Below are 25,851 nucleotides of genomic sequence, written 5' to 3' on the forward strand. Positions count from 1 at the left end.
GGTTCAACACCCAACAACCCAACCCACTGCACCAAGCCCGACTCTTCAGGTGGACCTATGATCAACCAACTTTTGTCTTGACAATTTTTTGTTATGATCTATTTAAAATTCTTTTTGAGTTTCAATTTTTAATTGCTAATAACAGATTAAATATGAGTTTTTTTTAGGTCTTGTGCTTCTGGCTGTGTATGGTTTGGTTTAATTGTTATCTATAACTCTCTAGCTGCTCCTGTTAGGGGTCACCACAGCAGATCATCAGTCCACAGAACAAGTGGCAGTACAGATTTACAGTATTGGGTTGCCAGCCTGGCATGCAACTTTGCTCAGATGGGACACCCACCCACACTTAGGACCAATTTAGAATGCCCAATCCACCTGCAGTATGCCTTGGGAATGTGTGAGGAAACAGGAGCACCTGCAGGAAACCTATGCAGACTCTGCACAGAAGGCACCCCAGCCAAGAATCGAACTGGAGTACTTCTTACTGTGAAGTGATAATGCTAACCACTGTGCTATCCAGCTATAAAGACTAGTCTGCTAGAGCTTTTTCAACTGTTAAATGCTATTCATCATCATTGTAACATTGTTTATACAACTTTAATAATACAGTTATATGCATGTGCTTACTTGTGTGAGTAAATCTCAGTATTATAATCGATAAACTATACTTACGTAAAAGTAACATGTTACTTTAGTTAGTAAATGTTTGGAAGTTTCTAGAAGGCCAGTGCTTGCTTGGGCTAAAGGGAAGTCTCTGTGTTCACCAGTGGGAGTGGTTAACACTGAACAGTCTGCCTGTCCCTGGAGGAGTGGTTACTACCTAGAAGCTGTAGTTTTATTGGCCATTTTGGGTCAATTCTAAACTCCTTGATATCTCTCTATTAAAACCCTACAACTCTCTTTTTGCGCAGTTTTGCACACTGAGCAGCGTCGGGTAGCGCCACCTAAACAGGTTTAAACTATTCCAGGCTCCACAAAGTCTGCTCTTCACTTTTTCCCTTAGAACTGTTCAAGCTCTGAAAGTAATCACTCTATTCTCTTTCTAAAGCCCTGCACTTGCTCAGCTCTTATAAGGAAACACTAACTAACTAAAGCACTACACCCTCCTTGACTTCTCATAAGTATTAGGCTCCCGATTGGTCCTTCCTGATCAAGTGAAAAATCAGTTCCCTTCCCTAATCTGATCAGTAAAAAAACAGTTCCCTATACTAATCTGGTATATCCAAGGGTCAGTTTCAAGGTTACTCTCCAGTCCAGCTGGTGAATCTGGGAATTTTGAGGCAATGTTACAATTGCCTTATGTACACAGACAACCCTCTCCTCCTTCCAACAAACTCTAATACATGTGAGAGATGCAGTTACAGAGCCAAACTGAAGGCAGAGCTCTCTCAACCCAAGATGGGCACAGTCAATCAGGAGGAAAAGGTAACCACCCACACCACAAATCCAGTCTCACACAGACCTATTGCATCTGCATACCCAACACATAAACACACAAAAACATACTCGGAGGCTCTAAATAAAAATCTGCCTAAACAGCAAAGACCTCCTAAGCAGATATCCAAGCAACAGCCACCCCTCAACAATACCCATGAATCACATATCTCACAAAATCAGTGTGCCTCATAGTCACAGCCCTTAAGGCCAAACAACACACCAAATACACTTGTTATACGGGGCTCTATTGTCCGGCACACTGACGTCCTGCTCACCAGACTGAACAAGGAGAAGGTCACTGTAAGCTGCCTGTCGGGTGCCAGGATCCGCCACATAATGCAAGCACTCAGGTCACTCCAAAGCAAATACAAGTATGACTCCATCATTGTCCATGCTGGTGTGAATGACCTGAGATGTACCTTCCTGGACTACATGAAAAGAGACATAGAGGAGCTCTCTAACCATGTAGCCCAGGCTGGTATGACCCTGACCTTGAGTAGCATCTTGCCCTCACCAAGAATGATGCCACAGTATAAAGACAAAATGATCAGTTTCAACAACTGCCTAAAGTATTGGTGTCATTCAAAGGGGATCCAGTGTCTGTCAGCCTGGGATGACATGCTCGACAAGCCACGTTGCTTCGCTAGGGACGGCTTTCGTATACTGGCCAAGGCTCTTGCCACCCCCATAGTGCCTTTTTTAGGCAAGGCTCAAAGGACAAACCCACCTCCATAGACAACCCAAGGATAAAAAAACTTAAGGTAATGCTACTCAATGCCAGAAGTCTAAACCTCAAGATGCACGCACTCGAGGCTCTCCTCAGTATGGAGAAAATCGATGTCTGTGCAGTAACAGAAACCTGGTTCAAGGCTCCTGAGAGCACCCCAGCACTACCAGGTTATAACTCATACCATGCGTTTCGGCCCCAAAACTCAGACTGAAGCACAAAAGGAGGGGGAGTATCTATATTCATCAAAGATACCTACACCTTCAGGTTAGTGGCACTGCACGAAGCATCGGAAACAATCCATGTGCAACTAACAGCGGGCAAAACTGCCTTTCAGTTTGTAGCCTGCTACAGAACATCCTCCCTATTACAGGAACCCCACTTGGCATTCCTGAGAACACTGGAGAATATGAAGGTCTCTCCAAACACTATGTTATTGGGTGACTTCAACTACCCAAGCATTGAATGGGAAAACTACTCAAGCCCAAACACCCTCGCCCAACGGTTCCTTGAATTTATAAACTCTAACGCAATGGAACAACTGGTCACCACTCCCACAAGAGGGAACAACATATTGGACCTGGTCATCACCAACATGGGGACTCTATATTCCACACCAGAGGTAAACCCCTCATTGGTAAGATCAGACCATCAACAAATTTCCCTGGACATCCATATCCCATCCCCACCCCCAGCCAAGGAAATCACTGTAAAGAATTTCTCAAAAGCCAGCTTTGCACTTCTCAAGACTGAGGTGGAATCCTTCAAAGCCCCTGAGCCAGAGGATAATACAGCCCAATCCGCAGAATCCTTTACAAATGCATTCTATGAGCACCTACAGGAATGCATGGATCGTGCTATCCCAAATAAAACCAAGACTCACTCCTCCAAAAACAGGGGACCGGTCTGGTGGACCCCAGCCATAAATAAGCTATACAACAGAAGGAGGAAGCTACTACATGACAGAGCAAAATCCCAAAAAGGGAAGGCATCTCTGATCAGTATTAGCAAGAAACTTCGATCCCTCATAAAATCATCAAAGGCCAGCTTCAAAAGAAAAATTGCCCTAGACACTAAAGATAATCACAAGGCCTTCTTTAGTTATGTCAGGAACATGGGCAGAAACTCCCAGATATGCTCTGAATTGTTGCATAACGGTACAAAATATACCGAACCTACAGACATAGCCAACATCCTGGCAGACAGATTCAGTGCAAACTTCTCCCCCCCTTCACCCCCAAAGGAGCAAATGCCTATCCCAACTGAATGTAACCTCCCTGACATCACAGATGCACAGGTGAAAGCTGCCCTTTCCAAAGCAAAAAACACAGCATCTATGGGACCGGACAGTGTCCCAGGCTGTGTCTTACACGAGCTCCAAGAAGAAATGAACCCTCACATTAAGTCACTGTTCAAACTTAGAATTACTACAGGATATATACCCAAAGAATGGCGTACAGCTACAGTGGTCCCACTCCACAAAGGTGGTGCCACAACGGACCCCGGAAACTATCACCCCATAAGCCTGACTTGTCTGGTCTGTAAAGCTATGGAGCGTATTATCATGGAACTCATAAACAAAGACATTGGGAGCCTCCGGACACTGGACCCTACCCAATTCGGCTTTGTTAAGGGCAGATCTTGCCTCTTAAACCTAGTTGATTTCTTTGAAACAGTTACCAAAGCCATAGATGAGGGCAAGGTAGTCCACACAGCCTACCTGGACCTCGCAAAAGCCTTCAACACAATACCCCACTCAGGCATCATAAATAAGCTTACCAGCTTAAATATCAACCCCTATATCACAAGATGGTTTGCAAACTGGCTCAGAGATAGAACCCACATGGTCAGAATCGCAGGTGCCATGTCCGAATCCAAACCAGTTACAAGTGGCATCCCACAGGGCTCAGTTCTGGGACCTCTCTTGTTCGGTATATACTTCTCTGAGGTTCAGGCTAACACGGAAGGATTATGGCTGACAAAGTTCACAGATGACTGCAAACTGGGGGCCATAATCGAATCTCCAGCTGACACAAGCATCCTCCAAAAGGGTCTCACAGAGACGGATGCTTGGTGCCAGAGCCACGGCTTCAAGCTAAATGCTAAAAAGTGCATAGTCATCCCCTTTGGGAAAAACAAGGTGCCCACAAATTACCACATAGGTGGTAATCCATTAAGTACGGAAGAAGTAATTAGAGATTTGGGGACCAATGTAGATAGTAATCTCTCCTTTGATAATCACATTGTCAAAGTGGTTAGAAAGACCTTCTATATAGCCCACCTTATCACGAAAGGGTTCGCATCTAGATCAAGAGAGGTCATTGTGCCCCTCTACTCGTCACTCATCAGGCCCATAATTGAATACAATGCCCCTTTTGGGATGTACCTTACCCGACACCTGCAGCAACTGGAGAGACCCCAAAAGTACCTCATCAAGAGGATCATGGGCTACAAACAGATGTCTTATGCAGCTCGACTAAAGAAGCTCCAACTCTACTCAGTTGCTTACCTCCTACTTAGAGGCGATCTATGCCTGACGTACAAAGCCATGTCAAACCCAGAATTAATGGACATGCTCCACCTCAAAAAATCCAAGTCCCTTAGAGCTACACGCTCCAGGGACCTAAACCTCAGCACAAAAATAAATAGGACAGTCTGGAGAGACAGATTCATTTCCCAGAGGCTCCCCTCACTCTGGAATAGAATCCCAGTTCATGTTAGACATAGCCCTTCGCTGACCCTCTTCAAGCGAAATCTGGACGCATGGATGGGAAATCACAAATTCACCCCTGGGATCTCTTCTGTGTCCCTGCTAGACAGAGGCACAGTAAACTAATCTTAAAAGGGTACCTTCTGTGACCTACTTTACAGAGGCACAGTAGGCTAATCTAATAGGGAGGCGGAAGTCAAATACACTCTGGCTAGGCTTATAAATGCCCTAGGGCAGATAGCCTAGTATCTACCTGTGAACCTATGAACCTATAAATAGTAACAGTAATATATTACTTTCTTTAGAAAAGTAATAAGTAATAGTAATATATTACTTTCACTGAAAAGTAACTAGTAATAGTAACTTATTACTTTTATACGTAACTAGCACAACACTGACAGGCATACAGGACATATAACACAGACAGGGATGGTGACAGATGCAAAGTGTTGGGAGACACCATGATATGGGATAGGTAAGGGACGTCAGAGGCACATACAACTCCATCTTAAGAACGGTGAGAATTTAGTCCTCACCTTCAGAACTCTAATCACTGTCTCCGGTGCCATTTACCTGTGTCAGTGCTAGACTTGGCACTGATTTGGCAATACGATGCAGGACCTTTTCAACCCTGTTAATTCAGGCACTGAAGCCCCTCTCCAATATGTCCTCCACCAGCCATGTCAGTTTTTGATGTGTGACAAAGTCAGCACTTTCACTAGTATTGCACCTGGGGGGTGCCATTGCACCAGCAGCCAGGGCAGAGCTAGACAGGGCAGGAGTTGCAGAGGCAACACTTACAAGTTCTGACCCAGATGTCCTGGATGTCTGTGCTGGCTTGGTGGTGCTACTGCTGCAGCCACCTGTGGAGGTATGGTGGGACAAACAAACTACAGTGGTCAGTCTAGCCCTCTGTGATGATGTTCATTTTATTTTCAGCAGCAATGCATTAAAAATATACATATTAAAAAAAACAGAGATAAGATGGGGAGACAAAAAAGAGAGAATTAGTTCAATGTCATGTCACAGTTAATTGCTTATTAACTGTCAGTGCCACAGCAGAGCTTATTTTTTATCAAGTAGCAACTAGAGATGTACTACTTTAAGAATGAATGGAGATATGCAGTATTGCAGTTGATAAGTTAAAATACTATCCTGTAATAAAACCTAATGTCTGTTTCTGGGTATGGAACCCACACACAACTGAGGTGGTGTACTCACTGCCTAATGGAAGCACCAAAAGCTATCGGACCAGGCATGTATCCTTGATATAAAAGGTTAGGTATGTCTGCTCAAAATGATATAAAGTGAAGGACTGAAAATGCTTATCTATCTTGCAATTTGCTGCTATCTCTTCTGCAGCCGTACAGTAAAGAAAAGTAAAAAGATATGAAAACATAATGAATAACTGTCTTGTTTGGCAAATTAATGGCATATCATATGTTGTTGATGAGTCACTATACTTCCACAACTGAGGGGTGTTTGTTGTCTTAAATTCCTCCTCCCACTGGCTCAGGAGGACCTACTTGCATGTCTTCATGTCACTGCAATGGTGATGACATTGCTGCCCAGTATGTGGAATACCAGTTGCACTGGAGGCAGCCTTGGCCAAGCTATTCCAAGCCTCAGCCTTATACTGAGACCTGGTATAATCCCCGTGCAGCATCCTCCAGCTGTACCACTTGATGGTTAGTGCCACAAAACTCCTGGACTCTTCAACACCCCACCTTTGTGCTCTAAATGGAACAACATCTTCACCTTTCCCAGCCATTTCTGCACAAGTGAAGCTAGAAATATATGACTGAACATGTAACAGACTGTGCACAAACATGCACATGAACATGTAACAGCCTGTGCACAAACATGCACATGAATATGTAACAGACTGCACAAACATGCACATGAAAATGTAACAGCCTGTGCACAAACATGCACATGAACATGTAACAGCCTGTGCACAAACATGCACATGAACATGTAACAGCCTGTGCACAAACATGCACATGAACATGTAACAGCCTGTGCACAAACATGCACATGAATATGTAACAGCCTGTGCACAAACATGCACATGAACATGTAACAGCCTGTGCACAAACATGCACATGAACATGTAACAGCCTGTGCACAAACATGCACATGAACATGTAACAGCCTGTGCACAAACATGCACATGAACATGTAACAGCCTGTGCACAAACATGCACATGAACATGTAACAGCCTGTGCACAAACATGCACATGAACATGTAACAGCCTGTGCACAAACATGCACATGAACATGTAACAGCCTGTGCACAAACATGCACATGAACATGTAACAGCCTGTGCACAAACATGCACATGAATATGTAACAGCCTGTGCACAAACATGCACAACCTTAACAGCTGCATTTGCACAATTGAAAGCACAACAATGGCTTTGCAGACACACTAGCAGTAATTACATCAAAAAGCTCACAAAAGTACGAAATTATGGCAATGAGATTTAGCCATGTGTAATGCTCAACCTACTGACACATGTTCCTTTGTTAAACACTGAAATACTTTATGTGTTTGTTACAATCATTGTTGGTTGGAGGAAAAATGGTGTAACTTGTAACATACTGGGCTCTTGGGACTTACACACTGTAAGATTGAGTGGTGTCACCTGGAAATCAAACCCATGAGAAAAAGATGGATTGAATGTTAAACTTTGCTTGTCAACTGTCAGTGTCACAGGAGAACTTACTTTTTAACACACTAATTAGAGATGCATTACTTTGAGAATGAATGGATGTAGATATACTTAAAAGATATCTGTATGTGTGGACTTTAAGTGGTCATGGGACTGCATTGCTATGGTGCTACATGACCAGAGTAATACATTCAGGGGGATGTTACATACTTGCTTCACAAAACATATTGTCCTAAACACATATTTATGATGTGATGAACCATAATAATTATAGCACAACTATTGAGCACACCATACCTATGCAAGTGCATTTTAAATTAAATATCATTATTGTCATGTTTAACATACTTCACACACATTATATTGTGCTTAATGATACATTTGTTCCAATAAACATTGCTATGATACTCGTTTGTATTTGTTACATTCCTAATGAAAATGTGACAAGTGGCATTTTGATCCCCTCTGTATTTGTGAAATGGATTCAAACCCAACATCACGTCATCTTTCTCTGAACTCAGTTAGCTGGCAGGTGTATTTTCTTCACTGAGTATATCCAGAGTCCTGATGGCAAGCACACTGGCAACAGACTCATTCCTGCTACAGAAGGCAACCCAAATTAAATTGTTCACTTTTTTCCTTCAGCCATGAACCGTGTTTAGATGTTACCAAGTGGCAGACAAATGCAAAAGGCATTAAAAAATAAAACATTTGAAAAACAATTGAAAGGAAAATTAAAACAAAGGGTATATCTAGCAATGACTAGAGCAAGATGTGCAATACACTGTCACATTCATCCTTCTCACATCTCCTTGCTATAACAGAACTTTAATTTCTGTCACACATTATCAAGACTTCAAGTAATGCCAAGCAATGGGAAAGGAGACATACAACATCTGGCATGTTTTAGCAATACTGATAATAGTTGAGTTTCCAACTGCAAAACTATCGTATACCAATATGTGTGTCAATATTTATTCTGACCCCTTCAGTAAAATTATTTGTAAGCTGAATACAAACCCTACATAACCTGTCTTATTTCTCTAAGCTCACTATACTTACACTTTATGCCACAGAGAAACTTAGCTGACAAGTGCATGTTCTTCTCTCAGCAAGATCCAAAGTGCTGATGGCCACACACCAGTGTGAGGCTCATTTGCACATCAAAAGGCACCCCAAATTAAATTTTTCACTTTTTTCTTTTCAGCTGTGAACCATGTTTGTGAGATGCCAAGCAGCACACAAATGCAAACGGCAATAATACATACATGTGTCTAGTAGTGAGTATATCGTTCGATGCTATGCACCAATAATACATACATGTGTCTAGTAGTGAGTATATCGTTCGATGCTATGCACCAATAATACATACATGTGTCTAGTAGTGAGTATATCATTCGATGCTATGCACCAATAATATATACATGTGTCTAGTAGTGAGTATATCATTCGATGCTATGCACCAATAATATATACATGTGTCTAGTAGTGAGTATATCATTCGATGCTATGCACCAATAATACATACATGTGTCTAGTAGTGAGTATAGCATTCGATGCTATGCACCAATAATACATACATGTGTCTAGTAGTGAGTATATCATTCGATGCTATGCACCAATAATACATACATGTGTCTAGTAGTGAGTATATCGTTTGATGCTATGCACCAATAATACATACATGCGTCTAGTAGTGAGTATATCATTCGATGCTATGCACCAATAATACATACATGCGTCTAGTAGTGAGTATATCATTCGATGCTATGCACCAATAATACATACATGTGTCTAGTAGTGAGTATATCATTCGATGCTATGCACCAATAATACATACATGTGTCTAGTAGTGAGTATATCATTCGATGCTATGCACCAATAATACATACATGTGTCTAGTAGTGAGTATATCATTCGATGCTATGCACCAATAATACATACACGTGTCTAGTAGTGAGTATATCATTCGATGCTATGCACCAATAATACATACACATGTCTAGTAGTGAGCATATCATTCGATGCTATGCACCAATAATACATACATGTGTCTAGTAGTGAGTATATCGTTCGATGCTATGCACCAATAATACATACATGTGTCTAGTAGTGAGTATATCGTTCGATGCTATGCACCAATAATACATACATGTGTCTAGTAGCGAGTATATCATTCGATGCTATGCACCTTATAAACAAAAGTATGGCATCTGAGTCCAAGGATGTCATTGTTCCACTATATTCAGTATTCATCAGACTTCTCATTGAGTGCAATGTCCCTTGTGGCATTGGAATGTCCACAGAGGTTCCTCACTAAAAGAATACAGGGCATAAGTAACATGTCCTATGCAGATTCCCTCAAAGCTCTAGCCCTGCATTCTGTCTCCTACAGGCTGTTGATGGGAGATCTATGCCTGGCATACAATGTATATTTGGACCCCATCCTGATGGTCCTCCTGCATATCTGCAAAACAAACAACACCAGAATTACCCATTCTAAAGACTTAAACCTTGCTTGTGATATAAATAGGACTGTCTGAACAGATAGATATGTATCCCAGAGATTACACTTTCTCTGTAATAGCCTCCCCATCCATGTGAAGCAGAGAACCCAGTTCAGGTGTAACTTGGACAATTGTATGGGGAACAGGAAATTCATCCCTGGTTTCGCATCTGTGTCTCTAATGGACACAGTCAGCCTGTAAATGTTTCATTTCTAAGGCCCCTACTTACATTTATCAAGGGTACCAGAACTTGTCAGAGATTTGGGATTTGTGGCTAGGCTTAAAAAAGCCCTTATGGTCATTAGCCTAGTACACACCTATGTACCTATAAAACTTGTTTCTAGTTTAACAACTGACTTGCTGCAAAGGTTTGTTTCTGTTTTTTTTTTTTTTTTTACAAAGTGATTTACCTTAACATTACTGATGGATTACATTTCACAACGCTGCCATTTGTTTACTGTCTGTATTTTTTGTCCATTGTCTTTGGCATAGCCATGTATAGCAGTTATTTATTTGCATTAAAATGTTTGGAAAGAATGTTGCTTGCCATTATGGAAACTTTTCTCTGGGAATATGAGCAGTTATTTCAGAAAAGTGCAGTATCACTTATTAGCAATGTCAGGGGGTTTATATTTGTAGCCTAACAAATGTGTTCAGTCTGTTAAATATATCTATCTGCCTGCCCTCCACTCAACTGGATATCCAAAAAAATTTTTATCCATTTTTACTTGCAAAATGTAACTTTATTTTAATAATGCTGCAATGTACTATAGAGTTACATAACTGTTGTCATCCTTACATACTTTTAGCTTTGGTTTTCATTTCCCTTTTATTTTAGGGAAGGGGAGTTCTGTATTAACCTCTGTGTACTCATAGGGAGCTTTAATTTTTAAAATATTTTGTGCGTGATGGTTGCATACATTTATACTTTTTTTGTTAATAATCATTTGTTGCTTAATTTCCTTTTTTGTTCTTTTATTTTCATCTCATACAAGATTATGGTGCCCAAGACATCTGGACCTAATAAACCACCATACGTTGACAGAGAGAATGAAGTCATCATCCAGTCACTAGAGCAACATGGCTCATTCATCTTAGACTGAGGCAGAGGTGACAAGTCCTCCTATGATTGTTTTCTTATGCAAATGTTGTTATCATTGATTTTCTCAGTGCTAGTTTATGTACAGTGGTCAACTGAAATCCTTGATGCACAGTATTGGGCACAATCCATAGCTGTATATTGAAACATCAGTCATCAGTTATTACTGACATTACAGTACAAGAGAGACATGTTTTATCTTTGGGGCATATAGGTATTTGCATATGAGAGTAACCAGTTATACATCTCTTTTTTCATACAGGCTCCTCACTTACTTTGAAAATACTGCTGCTACAAGATGTGTCCTTGGGGGTTGACTGTTTAATGCAAGCAACACAGCCCTTACATGGTTAAGCAAAGGTTGTGGACTTTTGCAAGCATAAGTTTCATTTAATCTTTATATGTATTTAATATCTTCACTTAGGTAGTAAGTGTGTGTGCACTATCCTTTGTCTCTTAGCCAGAGTCATTGCACAGTATACCCTCTTACATCTGCCAGCAACATCGCAAGTGGTGTTTCTTCCTTAGACTCATCATCTGCTGAAGCTGCTGGCCCTGCCTGTGATCCTGGAAACTGGTCTTGCCCCTTGTTTTCCTTGTTGAAGCCATTTCCTGAGAATTATTTTGTGCAACATGGCACAGATGGTGAGTACTTGGGCAGAGGTGTCTGGGTTTTACTACAGAGCACCTCTTGATGTGTCTAGACACCAGATCCTTGATTTGACCAAGCCAAATACACATTATATGATATTCCTAGTTTGAGCATAGGCATGGTTGTATCCTTGCTCATTGAGATTGTGTGGGTTCCTCATGGGTGTCATGAAACAAGGTTCCAGTGCATAGCCTGCATCTCCCACTAGATTCTTTTGGGGAAAGTAACCCTAGCAAACCTTCTGTAAAGCTCACAGGTGTGCCGTATGCATGAGTCATGAAAATGCCTGGGTTGCCTGTACAGATATTGTAGATTATCCCTTGGGTGTTACATTTAACCTGACAGTTTACAGAGTGATAACTTTTCCTTTGAATGTACCTCCTCCCTGTTCAGTGGGTGGGGGTTTAGTTCTATGTGAGTGCAATCTAAGGCCCAGAATACTTCAAGGATATGTGCTATTGCATAAAGTTTTTGTATGGTTATTAATCTGTCCTCGGGGGTATGTGGGAAACAGATATGCTCCCTGCATGTTGTAGCACTGCATTTAGAAATTGATGTAATATTCTGGAAGATGAGGTTTGTGACACCCCTAATATATCCCCCGTGGGTCACAGGAAAGTACCTGCAACCAGTATATGTCATGCTACTCATACCATTGTTTCCACTGGGATTGTTACTCCACAATTTCCCTGTGGCTTCAGGTAAGGGTGCAGAGGCTGTATATTTCCTGTAGTGTTTCCACAGTTTCTGTGTCATGCAGTCCATGATAGGACAGATAGAGTCTAAAAACCCTTCTTCTCAGGTGAGATCTGGTGCAGCAGCACCTTGAATTAAAGCCTGTTACACATACAGGATAATGACGGCAGCAGCAACCATTAACATTTTTTTCTAAGTGTAATTGTGGCTGTATTCCAAAGATTTTTTTAATTTCAGGGCAAAATGGAGCACTGCGAGTGCACGTTCCTGAACTGTTCCACCATATTAGGTTAGTTAATTAGCAAATAATTCAGCTACTTATGCTTCTTTTAGCATATTCTTCTATTTACCCTTGTTTTTAATGAACATGGAACAGCACTCTATCATGTACACAATATGTGTACAACAGCAGCACTAAATGTAGGTATGCATGAATTCAACCCAGAATCTATTGAGTGAGTCAACAGCATGCTAAATGTTGCAAGACAGAATTAAGATTTGTATAGAGCCACAGTATCTCAAAAAATGGATTAATAGAAAATATTGCACTTTATAGACTAGAGAAGTAGTAATAGTTGCTTCTGTGACTAACAAAAAGTTATTTTCAGTGCTGAATGTGAATCAAGGAATTTTGTGGATTAAACTGAGTGAGGCAAGTTCAAAACTGTATGCATTTACTACACCCTACTACAGATATACATTTGTGAATTAATCATCTGGAATTTCATCTGTACCAGAAGTATTTCATGCTACAGCTTTTAGGGAACACGCTTTATCTTAATGGCATTATTAGAATGAAGACTGTAGTATTACATTTAGGCAAAATGTAGTAGTGCATGAGCAATTGTGTTGTGGTGTAAGAGAATATGGTGAGATAACAGATAAGACAGTACAGATAAAGATGTATGGCATTTTTTGTGAAAGATGTTGATTTAGCTAAAGTTTTTCCAAATGAACCAGCAATTTCTTATAGAAGAGGTAAGGATTTAAACGATTATTTAGTTAAAAATAACTATAGAAGTTGCCAAATGAAAACACTAAAGAATATAAAAGATCTGGTTCATATATTTAAATGTGACAACTGTTCTGTATGCCCTTTTGTGCATTGGAAGTTTGAGTATATAAATGAAAAAAAAATAAATATTAGAAACAAATTTATAAATAATTCAGACAGTGTTTTATAGGCAATAAAATGTTCTTGCCATCTATTTAATATAGGTGAAACAAAAGAAAATTTTAAAGTGAGAATGCAAGAAAATTTAGGTGACATTAGAAATAAAAGTAGGAAAGCCCTATAGCAGGGAATGCATGTGAAATCATCTAGGTAAAATACAAGATTTAAAGTTACTTTTTTACAGTAAGTTGTAGTCAAGGAAGAGAAAGAGGTAAAACAGTATTTGAAAAAAGAAGCACAAATTATCTTAAAGTTTGATACTTTTAAACCAAATGGCATAAATACAAAATGTTGTTTTAAAGTTGTTTGCAATTTTATTGGTTGATTAATTGGTGAAATGTGATGTATGCATTTTATTTAAATTCTAGTGTGTTTTCTGCAAAAGTTTTTACTCGATGAAGGTGATAGCTGAGGTGCTCAGTACAATAGGTACTATGGAATAAAAAGCAGTTTTAATTTGTGTTTTGATCATATTAAATAAAACTGATATGATCAAAGGACTGGAAGATATTGTAAACATTATTGACCATAATCTGGTTTGGAGTGCTGTAAAATAAAAGTATGACTATGTATTAATTAATCTGCTGTACAGATTAAGACCTGCATTCATAGTCATTGTGCAAACATGTTAGGGGTATGTGCAATGTCAGGGAATAAGCATATCTAGGTGGCAATTCATACAGGCTATTTACATTACCATGTGATGCTTGAAAATTAGTGTAAGCAAATTATCTATAATGAGATCTAAATAAGAAATTGTGTAAAGCAGTATATGCTAATGAAGCCTATTTGAACTTCATACTCCAATGTTAGTGCTGTCTGCACATTCAGTTTAAAAACATAGCTGGGTCTATTATATTTACTTTGATATTCACAAACTTGCAATATTGTGAAAAAAGCAGATGTGACACAATCCCCATAACTACATGCATATGCAGAGTCCGGCCAAGTAAAACAAATGCCTGCTATCATCCGAAATAAAAAAGTTATGTGATACAACCTCCCATTATATATACATGTAGAGTCTAGCCAAGGGAAGAAAGCAGTCAAACACCTGCCATCCTCAGAAAAAAAAAGTTACGTGATACAACCCCATTATATACACAGGAGTCCAGCCAAGTGAAGAAAGTAGTTTGTTAACATTTCCATCCTTTCTTCAGACCCTACAAATGTCTGCCACCCAGTAAAGGCACAATATGTGCAGCCAAGAAAATATCCTTGCCACTTCAATACTTCTACTATGTATATACAATCACTAAAAGACACTAAGGTAAAAGTGATTTCCTTAGTGAGCACTGCTGCTGTAATTACTCTCCATTTATAAATGACAGCTTTACGGTATTGTAGTTAACATGCCCATTGTATTAATCAAACATTTCTTGAATTGAATTGAATTGAACTCGTCTCATTTTGAACTGTTCCATAATGATTTCCCATATCTGTATTATTTTTCCTTCCTTTAAAAAATCAGTGGTTTTCTATTTAATTTGTTGCCTGACTCAACTAATCCCCAGGTAATATGGTCCTCTCAAAGTAATCATGTAAGTTCAGGGTCCTTTATGCATTTTGCATGCACATGGTGTCCTTTTATGTTTATCTTTAAATAGTACTACACCAATGTGTAAGGTACCTTATCTTTGTACTGGTTTTTCCCTAAACACTTATACCTTAAATACTGTACTCTTTCACAAAAGGGATATGTGTTTATCAAAATGCCTCCTTGTTTCTGTAGTCACCATGAATAACCTCCACTGACCTTATTTGTATAAGGATGTATCACTGCTCTTCATGAATTAACACTACAAACAGAGGGCACTTCTATGAATACCACCCTTAGGTTTCAAGGTTGGAAACGGAAAAATCTGTATCAAACTGGAGTGGCATCTTTAAAATATATGGGTCATTGTCTAACTGCTGATGGTTTAAAGACAGATGATGATTAGGTCCATGCCATAGTAAATATGCACATTCCTACAGACAAACCCTCAGCAATGCAAGATGATTATGTCCAAGTTTATACCACACTTATCAGTTTAACTGTACCTCCCCTTGAGTTGCACCAAGTATGCATATGGTCAAAGGATTAAGCAAGAAATGTTAAAATACTAAATAAGCTAATAACGATTATAGGCACATGTAAGTATTATTATGTAGCTTTAGAAACTACTTTACAATTAGATACAATGTAAAAATGGCTAGGAGCAGTTGTACAGCAGAGGTGAAGCTTTGATGTGTATACAGTGACAGCACTGACAGACGAGTAAAACATATATGTGAAGATTAGAACTTCAAGAAATGTCATAACTGTACAGCATACATACTAAAGTTGTGGTAGAGCACAAAAACTTGCAAAGTATAGAAATCTCTACACAAAACATCAGCTACATTACAAAGCATGTTCCTAAAAAGCATGATGTAGAAGCAAAGTGAAACCTGGAAACATGATGCACATTGTTGATACAACTGAGAAGAGCCTATCTGACTGAGGGCAAGGAAGACATGTTAGAAGAGGACGCAGTACAGAAGTGTGTCTGCAGACGCATACAAACTAAATGCAGAAGGGAGAACTGTTCCCTCATTATTCACTGTTACTTATGGGAAGAAATCTGAGATTAAAGCTCCCAGTATAATTTTCATTATTACTACAAAAGGCAGAATCCAAGCAACAGAGATTTTACAGAGAAGGCAGCTAAAATAGAAGCAACTTTATGACACAAGTGCCAACAGCTTCACACTACTGAAGAAGGCAGAAAAGTAAGAATGATGCTGGATCAGCACTTAGGTCAAAAGGTGCACGTCCAATCAATGGTGCTGACTTATCACCAATATTCAAGATCTTATCTGGTTCGCAGCAATAATATTCCAATTCTACAGATGCATCTGGGGAAACATGAAGAATTCCACAAGTGTTTGTGTCTCATAGTCAGACATATGTGTCTAATAGAAAATTACAAGGTGCCGTAGAGCAAGTGCTAGTTAACTGGTGCAGGCCGTACTGCAGGAGCTACTACTAAGCCATTCACTGAAATATTATCTTCGCCTACCCATGATGCAGCTAAACAGAGTGGTTTAAAACCCAAACAGGGCAGTTTCTATACATTCACTATTGTAGACTCATCAAAATGCACTGTGGTATCAGGATAGCACATATTAGTCCCATGATTCAATCTCTTTCTCTCTCTCGCTCTCTCTCTGTATATATATATATATATATATATATATATATATATACACACACAAGTGAAATTTTAATGCACTTTCTGTATTGTATACAAGCATATACTGAAGATTATCTGCTTAGTTTTAATAAAAACGGATATCGTATTTAGTCTGTGAAATAGTAAATAATTAAAATTTACAGTAAGCTGGGATGTCAGTAGTGTGATAAGGAGGGGTTATGCACTTGTGGGTAAAAGCAAAATGTAGAAACGGCCCTGTCCCTTTGACTTGTGTTTCTTAAGACCTGCATGCCTTAGCCTACTTTATTATTAATGCCTCTCTTCTTATAGATCCAACAGTGATGGAAAAGGAATGCTTCACATTAAAGTGATTCATCATAGTAATGCAATTTCTGTAATCATTAACCACAAAATGTATATTAATAAAATGCCTTGTACAAGCAATGCCCCGAGTTTAACAGAAAAATAGTGAATTTAGTTTTTGTTCTTCCAATCCAAACATTTACTTTAACCTAACATTTAGCACTGAATTTCTTCCTAACTGCAATACCATTTTAGAAAGCTCATCTCCATTAAATCACTATATCAAAGCAGACTATTCAACCACTATGAAAGGTTATGTAATCTTCCTGTTTCTAGGACTAAAGTTCTTTTCTTTTGGTAACATGACCCATGGGAGAACCTTTTGTGAAAATGGAAAGGCGCTAGGTACTCTGTAGAACATTGAATAGAAACAGATGTTTCAAAAGTGCAATACCATTCCAACAATCTGCATTTTAGTTTGAAATTCCTTGCAAAAGCCCTTTACAACAGGGCAGTAATAAAACCTATAAGGCCACAACCACAGTTCTGCATTTTTACATCTCCAGTCTAGAGCAGGGTACTTGTGAATCATCTTACAAGAGTTATGGTGTGCTAGAAAAGAGTTCCAAAGGAACTGCCATGTCAACAAGAGCCAAAAAGGATAGGTTTGAGTTTTTTATCAGTTCTAACAATTGTGTTGAGACCTGAGGTTTATTCAAATGACAATCTTATTCCTGTATATGCATCTAGCACTGAGTCATGGATTTTTTTATAAAAAAAGCATTTAATACATCTGTTGAAAGTGATATGCATGCATTAGACTCAAAGGTAATATAGTGTATTTGTATTAATATTTTTATAAAATCTTACGTTTATTATCGGATGCTGGAATTCTGTGATGACAAGTCAATATATGATACCTCATTTATGGAACATATAGCCAATATAGTCTGGACATATCGGTGTAGATTCAATAAAGCCTACACAGTGTGCTAAAATCATGTGCACCTTGTGGCACAAGGTGCACATGGTGGTGCACTGATTTGTATTCAGTAAGTAGCTCTGCACACTGTGTAGATCCGTGCAAACACGGGAAACATCGTGGCATGCAAATTACAGCATAAGCAGCTGAATTGTATCCTAATCAAACAATCCAAGATGGAGCAGCTATTCAACAAGCTACAAAGGAATCGTACACTCAGTGCAGCTTTTGGACTCGAATTCCAAAACCTACTGGAATACTGCCATGGAAACTACTGTACATAGGAAGAATGTTAGGAGATGCTGCTACTCTTCTACATTTGTATGCGCAACAGGACCTCAGCCAAGAAGGAGGAGGATGTTTAGACCCGGTTTAACATTTCATAGTCTGCATGAGGTGAAAACTGGAGAGCACTACAGAGTAGATAGAGACACACTACAGGAACTCTGCAACCTCTGTTGTCCTCAACTGACAGCAAGGGCAAACTGAGGGGAACCAATACCTGTGGAAACTACGGTATGTGTAGCACTTAGAATATTACCTGCAGGAACCTTCCAGAGACCAACAGGGGATATGCTGGGTGTGTCACAGGCATCAGCCTCCAGGATTATCCATCATTTTCTGAATGCTATGCTACAATATGCCAGTGACTACACATATTTATCCATACACCTGAGGACAGAGCTACAACTATGCAGGATTTCTACCCTGTAGCACACTTCCCTGAAGTCCTGGGTGCCACAGACTGCATGCACATTGAAATCAAAGCACCACCTGGGGAACAGGGAAGGTTGTACATAAACAGAAAGTGTGTCCACTCCATTAAATGGCAGATTATGTGTAATGCTAAGGAAATCATCCTGAATGTGTGTGCTGGCAACCCTGTCAGTTACCATGACTTCAATATCTGGCAAACCTCTCAACTCTATCAGCGGTTTTCTATGGGGGATATCCACATGGTCATTTACTTGGTGATGAGGGTATGCACACAAACTGTCACTGATGATACCCGTGAAAAATGCGCACCCACCCACAGAAGAATGCTACAATGAGGCACATAATCAAAAAAGAAATATCATAGAGCATATGTTTGGACTGCTGAAATCGTGGTTCCAGTGCATAGATACATCAAGGGGAGCCCTGCAGTACAAACCCCACACTTGTGCTGAAATTTTCACTGACTGTGCTATCCTTCACAATATTATCCTGAGGAAAACAGCTTCAACAGAAACACCAAGGGGAAGGGGCACACATCCCACCACCACTGGTAAGGTCACCACAGCCACACAGAAGTGGGGAGTCAGAGGTGGAACCACCAGCCCCTATGGGTGTAGGTAGATGTTGCCCTGTCCAAGATGCAATGGATAGCACACATGCTCACTACCTAAGGGGGTGCAACTCTTATGCTATGCACATACATACAGTAAAATTGATGCCAGGCAATGCTCATAACCTTTACTTACCCATGTAATGGCTGTGTACTGCTAGCATCACACAGAGTCATCCCTGAATTAAAACACTTGTAACTGATGGACTATCAAGGTAAGTGTTGAACATGGACTAGGAAAATAAATGGCTAAGAACACAAATGAATGGCAGATCCTTGCATACTGTTACTTGCTAATGTACCTAAGTAGAAGGTGGGTGAGTTTTACAGCAATGACATCAATATGTGACAGAATTAATTTATGTCAGTAGATGTCTGGTCTTTATCAGCTAATAGGCCTCATGCATCAAAGATACAAACAATACAAAAACCTGCAAGAAAGCAGTACAATTTTCAAAAGAGATCACAAACACGTATATACTAAGCACTCTGTCAGCTATGCACCCTGTGCACCACACAAAAGACTTATGTATCCCTGAATCCAAAAGATAGAAAATCAAGGATTTAAGGTTCGGCAGGAGGCCAAAGCTGACACAAAAGGTAATGAGAGCATGTGAGTAAGAAAGACAGACAGGCAGGCTGAAATTTTGATAAATTATCAAATGGCCACTGCAACAGAATGAGCTGTATGCCTCACGTATGACCCATGTACCTGTTATGTGTGTGTGTGTCTGTATAGGCATTCAAGGTGAAATGTGTGCGTGAGTGTCTGAAAGAACACAGCCAAGCTCTGTACTAGCTCTTCATCCTAGCATGTTGGACAGGTGTGAGCCATGCATGGTAGAGATAACAGTTCATCATCATCACTCCCAACCTCGAGAACTGGCTCTGACAGAAGTTGCACTGGCACATTCATGCCCATGGTCATGTGTAATACTGCTACCTGAACACAACTGATGTCTGCTGGATGAGATCTTCTCACTAGTACGCCCAGGACCATGACCCTATTGTCTACATGCCTGGGTGTGGACACCTCAATCACTGGTGGAGCAGTGGAAGTACTGCCACTATGGGAGCATGATCAGGCACTGCTTAACATCAGATGATGCTGGCCTATGTCCACATGGATGCTGTCCCCCTCCATCACAGACATTGCCCATTCCATTGTGTCATTTGTCCAATCCATTGAATCGGCCACATGGAGAAGGCAATCATGCACATCAGCCTGTGCCACATCAACAACCCTAAGCATGCCCTCACAGACCCTAGTGGAATGTGAAGACATGAGTGGAATGTAAAGACACATCAAGATCAGGTGGAGGGTGAACAGCAGGCCTCCTTCAAGCACCTAAAAAACCTGCTCCATGGCACCTTGCCCACACTTTGGCTATGGCCAGAGTCAACTGGCACTGAAACCACAGTGACCACACTACCATGATCAAGTGTGTAACCCTCCACCTGAGGGCTCAGTGGAATAGGTATGTGTAGGCCTACTGACTGTAACTGAGGAAAATACATGGCATGGCTGAATGTCAACCTCAGTGCCAGATTCAACCTCTGCATCCCCCCAACTGTGTATCTGTTTGATCACCACCATCATCATCAGAGTCTACCGATACTCCTACACTAGTTTTACACTTCCACTGTTAAGATAACCTGTGATAATAAGCAACAAACATACAAGAATTAAATTAATACCTGCACTAAATATTTAAAACAATTTTTATAATAACAAACTAACACTGGTCACACTATCGCAGATGGTACAGCAATACACATACTCATTACACCCACCTCACACATACAGATAAAATGCATATATCTGACAAATGGTCATCAATAATCAAAGAAAAATCTTTGGCTTACCATGTGCAGATTAATCCACTCTTGGTAGGGAAGATGGTCTTGGAAGAAATTAATCAAGGTAAGGACACAAGTTAAACTTCACAATTGCAATAACGTAGGGTGGAAGTGAATACACAATCTTGCCTGTATGTTCATTAAGAATACTTTTAACTGAAACTTAGTTGATACGTCCACCCACAGCCAATGTGTAATGAACAAATGTGCCATTAAGTCTTTTAATTTATCAATAGGTTCATAAAAAAATCCAGAGGAAGTATTACTTATTTTTTTCTATATTTTACTATACAAGAAAATCTTAAAACTTGCTATATGTAAGCATATCTGGAAGCTCGTCTTAGTACATACTTGTCCTCCCAAACACATCAGCACTGACATCAATCACATTAGTGTGCAGTTTCCACAGAGTTTTCTGGATCCCTGACAGTGGATAGGAGCTCTTCATTTGGTGTACATGGTTGCTCGGTAGCAGCCCTCCCACCCGTAGCCAGCAGTGCACGAGCAACTGCAGCTGCTCTCCTCCAGGCTGATGAAATCATATCAGTGTCCTTATAACAAACCTGATCATAAGTCCTCGTGTGACCCCCTACTGCATTGACAATCTGGTTTCAAATCTGCATTCTGGCAGCCATATCCCCACGTTCTACATCAAGCAGAAAGGCACCATTAATGCCTGCACTATTACATCATTTTCAGAGTCACTGAATGGGGATTTATAAGGATTTGTATGCTTGGGTGCCATAATCCTATAAAACAGAGATGAATACAAGACATAAATATCACATAAGTAAATTCCTTCTTATACACACATCATTTTAAATATTAAGTACTGGTGGCACAAATTTCAGTTATTAAAATTGAAGGTTATCTGGTTGTACCACATCACACTCACACACAACCCAATGTTTGGTCCAAAACAAGGAATACCACTCTAGTAATGTATTGTTTCCCACTGAAATAACAGGATAACTACACATTTGCAAGAGAAAACCTCTTGAAACACAACTTTTGTTATGGCAACACACAAAATGGTAGTGGGTTCTCCCACACCCAAAACAACAAGTAAATGAAAGATTGTACAAACCAAGCAATAATACATAATTAATTAGCTATGCTTTCAAAACAATTCTCACAATGTGTACACATTTACAATAGAATAGTCAATTTTATATGATTACCAGTCACCTCTCTCTGTGCCCACAATTCCCTTGGAGGTGTCTCTGGGCCATTTTAGAAGCATAATACCACGTGTCATTGACATAGTACATTACATTTCCCTGAAATAACATACAATTGCAAGATAACAGTTTTAACAATAACACTTGTGATAAAAGTTAATAACCTGTCTATCTGAGAAATGTAAATGCCTGTCAAAAATGCCTCTTCTAACAGTGATCAGTTAGAAGTGAATACAGCTAAATGCTCCATTATATACTGCATATCATTTTCTTTGTAACATGTTACAAAATCTAGAATATACTTGAAAAATACAGTCATACCTTAGCAAGATTAGACGTCTTCTATGCAGATAAATCAAAAGGAATATCAGTTTTCTGTTTTCTCCAAATACACATATCTCCTCACCTTCAAGTTTGCTAGCTACACGGTTACCTTTTATAATGTAAACCCAGGTCTCTGAACATGGTGAAAATGCAGATAAAGTGTGAACTCATTAGAATTGCTGAATCCCAAACTTTTGACTTTGTGTAGCTGGTGCAAACATAGTGTAGGCACTACCTCACTGTTAGTTGCTAATGGATTGCAACTGTGAATGATTAGTGTGAGGGAGAAGGAAGAGACAACAATTCAGACTATCTTACCTGCATTGTGTGAGTCACCCAGGATACACTTACAAAGTATAGAAGCAACTTTAGCAAGCTTTTAAATGGAAGTCAACATAGCCAAACTCTTCTACCTTTGTTGAAAAAAATGTTTTTCATTGTTAAATATTTTTATCACATATTTAACGGACAATGATACAAAACGCACTATAGACTGCATGTCTAACAGTACAGCAAAGATAAGAGAAGAACGAACATAATACAAAAAGAAGACAGAGCTGCATTGGTACAAACATAGTCATAAATGGCTGTGTGATCAGTTATTGCGCTAAATATGTAAGACACACATGTACAAACAAATGAGAATGTACAAGTGTATATATCTTGTTAATACTGTGGAGGAAATGGAAATTGCTTGTATGCAGATGACTTGCTTTCCTGCTGGCAAAGTTATTTTTGTGGCAAAGAGAGATAAGACACTCCTAGTGTGTTTTGTAGGATCATTTGTATGGTAGTTCAAATCCTGCGTTTTGTAAAAATCAGTAACACGTGTCAAAATGTATTTGTAATGTTGTATTTTTTTTTAATATTAATATTTGCATGGTGTGTGGCTTAGCTCAAATATGGTGAAACGGATAAATATTTTAAAATTAATGGAAGTTGCTTCTATGATAAGCATATGTTAGAGCTGTGAATCAACTGTGTGTGTAGCACACCTAGTAAACACAGTGAAGCACACAACACATAGGATATGTAGATCATGGTTCAAGTACATTATTTTTCTTTTAATAATAAAAATGAATAAACACTTTTTACAATAATAATACATGTTGAGTTTTGCCTGTCTCACTTGCATGTCGCTCACCTTTGTGCAGACACAGCGTAATGCTGCAGACAGTAAGGAGGCATTGTCAATTTCAAAAAGATAGATTGTTATATCTTTTTCCTTCCATCATGCAAACATGCAAAGTGGTATTGCACAGTGGTCAGCATGCATCCCCAACACCTGCAGACAATAAGGAGACATTTTAATTTTTAAAAAGATACATTGTTGCATCTTTTGCTTTCCATCGCACAAACATGCTAAGTGGGGTTGCATGGCAGACAGCACTCATACAAAGTAATAAGTGTATAAATTATATCTGCTGCCTAACTCTACCTGTGGCAAAATCCAGCAAAATCTAACTTTTATTAATGCTGGTCCACTCCAATTTAGATAAAAATTAACAATATAAAAATAATTATATATAAAAATAACTATGTATAGCAGGTGGATTGAGCATACACATATCATATATATTATATGTATAACTGTGGATATCAGTACATTAATGGTTATACAATTAAAAATTAATTTTCTGAACTTTCATGTCACACATATACATGGTTAATCACTCAGCTCTTTAATATGTATATATAACTAATGAGCATGTCTGACAAACAAGTACTCAGTAGCAATAAGCACTCTAGACAGCAATGAGTGTAAAAAATACACCTGTTGCCCAACCTTCCCTGTGGCAACTGGGTGTAAGTTCTTGGCCACAATACATGTGAGCCAAGGTTCTAATCTAGCACTCCAAATTTTATTTAGGCTGTTATACTCAATTTTTAAAAATAAAGAACAATATAAAGATAATTATACAAAACAATTACTGTGTTTAGCAGTGAATATCATATGAATTATATGGTTGACTAAGAGTATACTGATAGTTATGCTTCTTCCCTGGGATGGTCTTCATACTTCAGTGATAGTCATATATACATGAATGCATAAACCCAGACCTTGTCAGGGCACACGCATGCATGTTTAACCACTCACTGTTTAATGTGTCTATATAATTAATGAGCATGTTAGACAAACACTTCTTCTGTGACAAGAAGAAAAAAAACATGCAAATGGAAGAATACGTATTCTCGATTTTACATAGGTTTGAATCCCACATTGTACAAATTATTTTTATCCGTGAGTAAAGCCAAACAGAAAATGTGTCAAGTCATAACATTTATACCCCTCAGTACATGTCTGAAAAGGTAGTCATCTAACAGGGACAACAACATAAACTAATGCCAACTGTCACATTACCCTTCCTATTTCATAAACTGCGTACCTCTCTGTTTGGCATTGTTGATCTCCACTTAACATTGGGCATACATGGTTGGCATGGTTGTGCAGGTCTGATTGTTAAACGTGATATCACAGATTGGTGGGAAAACACTTTAACTCTTGCTGTATGATCTGTGCAGACATGGCAGTAGCTAGAAAAGATGTTGCCCAATTTAGAGTTCAAAGATGGGGTGTAGAGGAGTCCAAAATATTCATTAGACTCCTTGTAAAGTGCCACAGCCATAGGCTTTTGCAGGGGGACTATACTAGGTATCAATATAAATCAGAGGCTTGGAATAGTCTTGTCAAGGCTGTCTCCAGTGCAGCTGGCATTCCACACACTGGAGAGAAATGCAGGTACCATTACAATGACCTGAAAAGGTGCAAGCAGGAACAAGTCAAGCAGTGACTGGATGAGTTTAGAACTGCTGACATCCCACAGTTGTGTAAGTATACAGATAAAGATACTTTAAATTGTACAAAGCTGGAGATAGCCAAGACTGGTATGCACAATGCTCTTTTCTTTATTGTACAGCTGCACAGGAGATTTCTGCAAACAGGGATGCCCATGCTAAATGCTTAGAAAGACTGAGAGAAGCAAAGGGTATGTATGCAGCACAAATTAATTATTAT

The sequence above is a fragment of the Protopterus annectens genome, chromosome 4.part1 (genome assembly GCF_019279795.1).
Source record: "Protopterus annectens isolate FY-2018-M chromosome 4.part1, PAN1.0, whole genome shotgun sequence".
In the NCBI taxonomy this organism is placed as follows: domain Eukaryota; kingdom Metazoa; phylum Chordata; order Ceratodontiformes; family Protopteridae; genus Protopterus; species Protopterus annectens.